Below are 6,000 nucleotides of genomic sequence, written 5' to 3'. Positions count from 1 at the left end.
TGGAGACGCCGGGAAAGGGGAGCGAGGGAGGGAGGGAGGGAGGGCGGAAGGGAGCGGAAGCCGGCGGCGGGGTCGGCCGCGAAAGGAGGAGAGTCTGAGGGTGAGGGGCGTGATAGGTGGTAGCGACCCGACACCGCGCGGCGCGGCGAGTTTCTGGGGCGCCGGCTTCGGTGCTCAGAACTCCGGGGAGTGAGCAACGCCGCGGGGCGGTAAACAGCAGGGCTGCCGGCCCGCCCGCTGACGTCAGGGGAAACTGACACAGATTTAAAGGGCCAGGCTTCGGTTTGGGTCTTAAAGGGGACGCCGCTTTCCAGCTGAAGGCCTTCTCCCACTCCTATCCTGTTACCGGCTCCTCTTTCATTATCCTGACCTTCTCTGGAAGCTCACTTTGGATTAGATGGATGTTTCCGTGAAGGATCTCCAAGTGTTGGATTCTTGTTGACAAATTCTCTTTTTCACACGAAAGGGTCACCCTCACCCCCACCACTACTGCCATTACCACTAACATCCTCCACCCCTGGGACGTTTTTTTTTCCTCCCAATTATCTTAAGAAAAGAAAAATTTCTAAGAACTAGGAAACTGCCCGTGGAGGGGAATCCGAGACAGAAATGCCCGAGGAACCCTGTGCGTTCCCGCCTCCCACTGCAGCGGCCACACAGCTTCAAGGATGCCTTCAAGCTCGAAGGGCTGTTTCTCTTCTTCTCTGCTGGGGCAGCTACAAAGCTCGTTGAAAGAAACTTCAGGGCTTCCCTGGTGGCGCAGCGGTTGAGAGTCCACCTGCCGATGCAGGGGACATGGGTTCGTGCCCCGGTCCGGGAAGATCCCACGTGCTGCAGAGCAGCTGGGCCCATGAGCCATGGCCGCTGAGCCTGCGCGTCCGGAGCCTGTGCTCCGCAACGGGAGAGGCCACAACAGTGAGAGGCCCGCGTACTGCAAAACAAAACAAAACAAAACAAAAAAACAGAAAGAAACTTCTACAAAATAGTTTGGCACCACGTCTCAATGAACTTAAAGAGCTTTACACTCTTTGACCAAATAATTCCACTTCTGGGATGCTATCCTAAGGAAATAAGAAATACAGATAAAAAAAAGTGTGGGCAAATATCCTTATCGCTGTGATCCTTATAATACAAAGCTTAAAGGAAACAGCTTAAATGTCCATAATGAGGGAGTGCTTAAATGTACGATTATCATGAAGCCATTGAAAGTGATGCTTAAGACATTAAGGGACATGCAAGCAGAGAATTCAGGTTATGACACTATATAAACAGTATGTTTTCCAAATACATAGACATGCATAGAAAAACGTTGAAAACTGCATAAAATTTGGCAATGATTACCCTTGAATTACAGGTGGCTTTTTAAATAACATGTATCGGGCTTCCCTGGTGGTGCAGTGGTTAAGAATCTGCCTGCCAATGCAGGGGACACGGGGTCCGGGAAGATCCCACGTGCCGCGTAGCAACTAAGCCCCTGCACCACAACTACTGAGGCCACGCACCACGACTACTGAAGGCCGCGCCTAGAGGCCATACAGAGAAGCCACCACAGTGAGAAGCCCATACACCACAACAAAGAGTAGCTCCCGCTGGCCCCAATTAAAGAAAGCCTGCACGCAGCAACGAAGACCCAATGCAGTCAAAAATAAATAAATACAAATAAATGTAAATAAATAACATGTATCATATCATTTTCCTCTAATTCCAAAAGTATAGACAAGTTCAGGAAAGAAAGAAAGAAAGAAAGAAAGATCACTGGTTGGATGGTCTTTACATTCATTTAATATATTTTTAAAATTTATAAATTTTCTACAGTGTACACAAATTCTAAGAACATACCTAAGACAAATTAGATATGTTTAAAGGGAAAGAAAGGCCACCTCTGAAGTTGTCAGATACCCTGATGAAGCCACCTAGGCCATTGGCTTGTCAGGGTTTTCTTGCTTGCAAGATTCCAGCAGCCTCAGTCCCTGCCCCTGCCTTACTACCTGGGCATTGTTCCAGTGAGGACTATTTTAGCTTATGACCTGTTATAAATATGTATTCATTCCTGCAATAAATATTTAATGGGCACCTACTATGTACCAGGTACTCTTCTGGTTATACTGGGCAAAGAGTGAGGGAGAGAATTAGACCTAGCCCCTGCCCAAGCATTCATACGTGAGGATGAAGAACAGAAGCAAGCTGCAGGGGCTAGAGAACTCTAGAACCTTAGCAGACTCCTGGGCCAACCCCTCATTTTACAGATAGGCAGAGCGAAGCCCAGAAAAAGTCAGCTCATGAGTAGCTCACTAAAGTCCCCTGTGCCTTGTTCCAGTACTCTACCCCACATATCTATACAAACCTGAATCGGAATCGGAGGACCCTCAGATTACAAGAGGTATCTTCACAATGAGCCCTCCATGCAGTCAGCAGCCCAGCGTGGAGAGTCAATGTAGATTTCCACATTCCAACTGGACTTCACTTTTTCCCTCATCACAAACCTCCCAGTAAATCTGGAACTCTAAGAAATACTGCCACCCTGAGCTTGAGCTCCCCACTGAGGCTGATGTGATTTAACTGGTCTACCCTGTCTGTGCCAGGAGCTTTCCCAGGTTCTGTGGGGACCACAAGTTGAGGACCGGAGCATTTCTGCCATAGGCTGGTTGGTGCTGAGGCTGTACTGAATAATCCCAGGCTGGGCTTGGGGGTGGGGAGAAACATTCCAACTCTGCCTCAGGTTTGGGGGCAAAATGTACCTCTAGGCCCGTTCAAAATGCTCATGGAGGGCTTCCCTGGTGGCGCAGTGGTTGAGAGTCTGCCTGCCGATGCAGGGGACATGGGTTCATGCCCCGGTCCAGGAAGATCCCACATGCTGCGGAGCGGCTGTGCCCGTGGGCCATGGCCGCTGAGCCTGCAAGTCCGGAGCCTGTTGCTCCGCAACGGGAGAGGTCACAACAGTGAGAGGCCCGCGTACCACAAACAAACAAAAACAAAAAACAAAAACAAAAACAAAAAAATGCTCATGGAGACCCTACTTGCTGTTTTTGAATCACAGTCTCTAGAGGTGTAACCCAGGAATCTGCATTTTAGGAAGCACTCCAGAAGTTTGCTATATACTCAATAAATTTTGAGAACTACCAATCTGGGGCCAAACAACTGTGGATGATCAATATTTCTGTTTGCTCCCTTTCTCCGGGCAACATCTTTTCCTTTTTCAAGGTCTCAAGGGCTTAACCCTGAGTGTTCAGACAGAGTGGGAGGGCAGCAGCCCTGTGTTTTCTTGCTGTTCTCAGGTCTGCAGAACTTTCCTCACCCCTGCTGCCCCACCCATGGTGGGTAGGAGGATTGGGGGCCAGAGGGAGAGACAGCACAAGCCTGTTATGAATAGGCCCTTTCTGAGTTTTGGCAGCCCTGAGTGGAGAGAAGGCTTTTTATGTTGGCTGCAGCAGTCAGCGTAAAAGAAGGGCAGTGCTAGGTCTCAAAGCCAGACTTCTAAGTGCAAAGAGATGTCAAGTCCTGAGGGCAGGCCCCCTGGCCTTCTGCATAGGCCCAGCTACTGCATTCTCTGCCATGTTATATAAAAAGCCCAACCCCAGCCCTGGTGATGAAGAGGGCAGTGTTGGGTCACAAGGCTGGATGACTTCCTTTCATTTCCCTGTAGGCCATCCTTCTGATCCTGAATGCAGAAAGGACCTGGGAAATGGGACCATTCACCAGGCAGCTGACAAGGTTCACAGCTTTCCACGAGTCCAGCTCCATTTTGTGTCACAGGATTTTCAGAGTTTGGAGCAAGAAGACAGGAAGGAAGCTTCGGCTGGCTCAGGGGTATTGTTAAAATGACTTTAAGACTCACCAACAGCAGGGTGGATTAGCTGAATCCGATCGAGTAATTTAGGAATCTGGGTGGTAGGTAGTGGTCATGTCTGTAGGTGGGTGGCAGAATCAAAACAGACTTTAGAATTAACTAATGGTATAACTTTAACCCAGAAAAAAAGGTTGCAAAACCAGCCCCCCTGAAGGAAATGAACTTGAAGTTCCCTGTTTTCACTGTGACCGTAAAAAGGGCTCAGTGTATCTACTTGGAGCTCAAATAGAATTGTCCTGGGTATAGGCAGCTCCAGAAGCAAAAGTACAGCCCTTCTTCCCACCATGCAAGTTCTGTTCTTTCCCAGAGCTGCTCTCATGTCTGTTTATCTCTCCATCAAAGACTGTGAAAAGGGGGTGCACATCAGATTAGGAATCAGTTAAAGGTACAGTATGTACTCTGTCATTCTGGGGATAAGGTCTCATACCCATCCCACAGCTTCATGGTGTTGTGGAAAAAAGAAGGACTTTGATGATAGAAAGTTCTATGTTTAATTCCCTGTATTGTGCATCTTAGGCAAATTGCAGTTTCTGAGCCTTCAGGATCCACCTCTCATCTCCATTGTCCTCCTAAATGCCGCACACAGTGGAGCTGGGCTTGACTGAATTCATCATCCTGAACTATTGTCTAAAGAGTAGAAGGGGAGTCGAGGGAGAAGAGCTTTGACCAAGTGGCCAGGACTTTCTGCCAGAGACAGATCAGCCACTCTGCATTTCCTAAACCTTCGTTTTCACCATTCAGAAGGGGAAATGTGCACAGTGCGTTCAGGCATCTGGTTCCCTGTGGCCATGTGATGGAACCAACATCAGGGCTTTCCAGGAAATGAGGCTAGTCATCAGGTTGCTGAAAACAAGCAGATGAATAATTGATCAACTCAAATCCGTGTCTCCAAAGATCACTGATAAAACTGAGCCAGCCATCCTCCTATTTCAAGAAAGCTTGGGTCTCTGGCTAAGAAATCAGAAGATGCAACTGAAGAACATTTTACTCCTCTCTGACTGTATCTAAAGATCACATACAGCTACCCAGTCCTTATTCCAAGTTGTTCTTATCAGAACAGGTCCCCTCTCTTTACACTCTGGCTTGGACACAGGCTACATCGTATAGCTGCTTCTGTTATTTCATTGGTTCCTAGAGTCTTCACAAAGGTGATTTTCTCATTCACGATATTTTTGTCCCTCTGAACCAGTCTAGTTTTTTCTTCTAGCTTCACTTTTCCTATAAAAACCATCTTTATTAATTCCATCTAGTTCTTTTTTTATTGAAGTATACTTGTATTATATTGATGTACAATATTATATAAGTTACAGGTGTACGATATAGTGATCCACAATTTTTAAAGGTTATACTCCTTATAGTTATTATAAAATATTGGCTACATTCCCCATGTTGTACAATATATCCTTGTAGCTTATTTAACACATAATAGTTTGCACCTCTTTATTCCCTACTGCTATCTTGCCCCTCCCCCCTTCCTTCTCCCCACTGGTAACCTCTAGTTTGTTCTCTATATCTGTGAGTCTGCTTCTTTTTTATTATATTCACTAGTTTGTTGTTTCTTTAGATTCTACATACAAGTGATATCCTACAGTGTTTGTCTTTCTCTGTCTGATTGATTTCACTTAGCATAATACCCTCCATGTCCATCCATGTTGCTGAAAATTGTGACATTTCATTCTTTTTTATGGCTGAGCAGTATCTCATCGTGTATATACACCACATCTGCTTTATCCATTCATCTGTTGATGGACACTTAGGTCGCTTCCATGTCTTGGCAACTGAAGATAATGTTGCTGTGAATATTGGAGTGCACGTATCTTTCATAATTCCATCTAGTTCTAATCAAACAATTCCAGAAAATGTCTCAATAATTTTTGTAATACGTATATACTGCATCTTTCTAGTTTTCACTGTTCTTAGGTAAATTTATCACTAGCTGGAATAATGTCTACTGTTTCTTACAAGCAGCAGCATAATACCATTGAAAGGACAGAAATTGAAGTCAAATGATTTGTATTCCGGTTTCAATTCTGACCGTTACTGGCTAGATGATCATGAAGAAATTACTCGATCTCCTATCCATTCATTCATTTATTCAGTGCCTAGTGTGTACTAGTCACTAAGCTAGGTGCTGGGAACACAGAGATACTTAA

Source organism: Neophocaena asiaeorientalis, unplaced genomic scaffold, assembly GCF_003031525.2.
Source record: "Neophocaena asiaeorientalis asiaeorientalis breed wild unplaced genomic scaffold, Neophocaena_asiaeorientalis_V1.1 scaffold479, whole genome shotgun sequence".
Classification (NCBI taxonomy): Eukaryota; Metazoa; Chordata; class Mammalia; order Artiodactyla; family Phocoenidae; genus Neophocaena; species Neophocaena asiaeorientalis.
The sequence above is the reverse complement of the archived record's forward strand: the minus strand, read 5'-3'. Positions refer to the sequence as shown.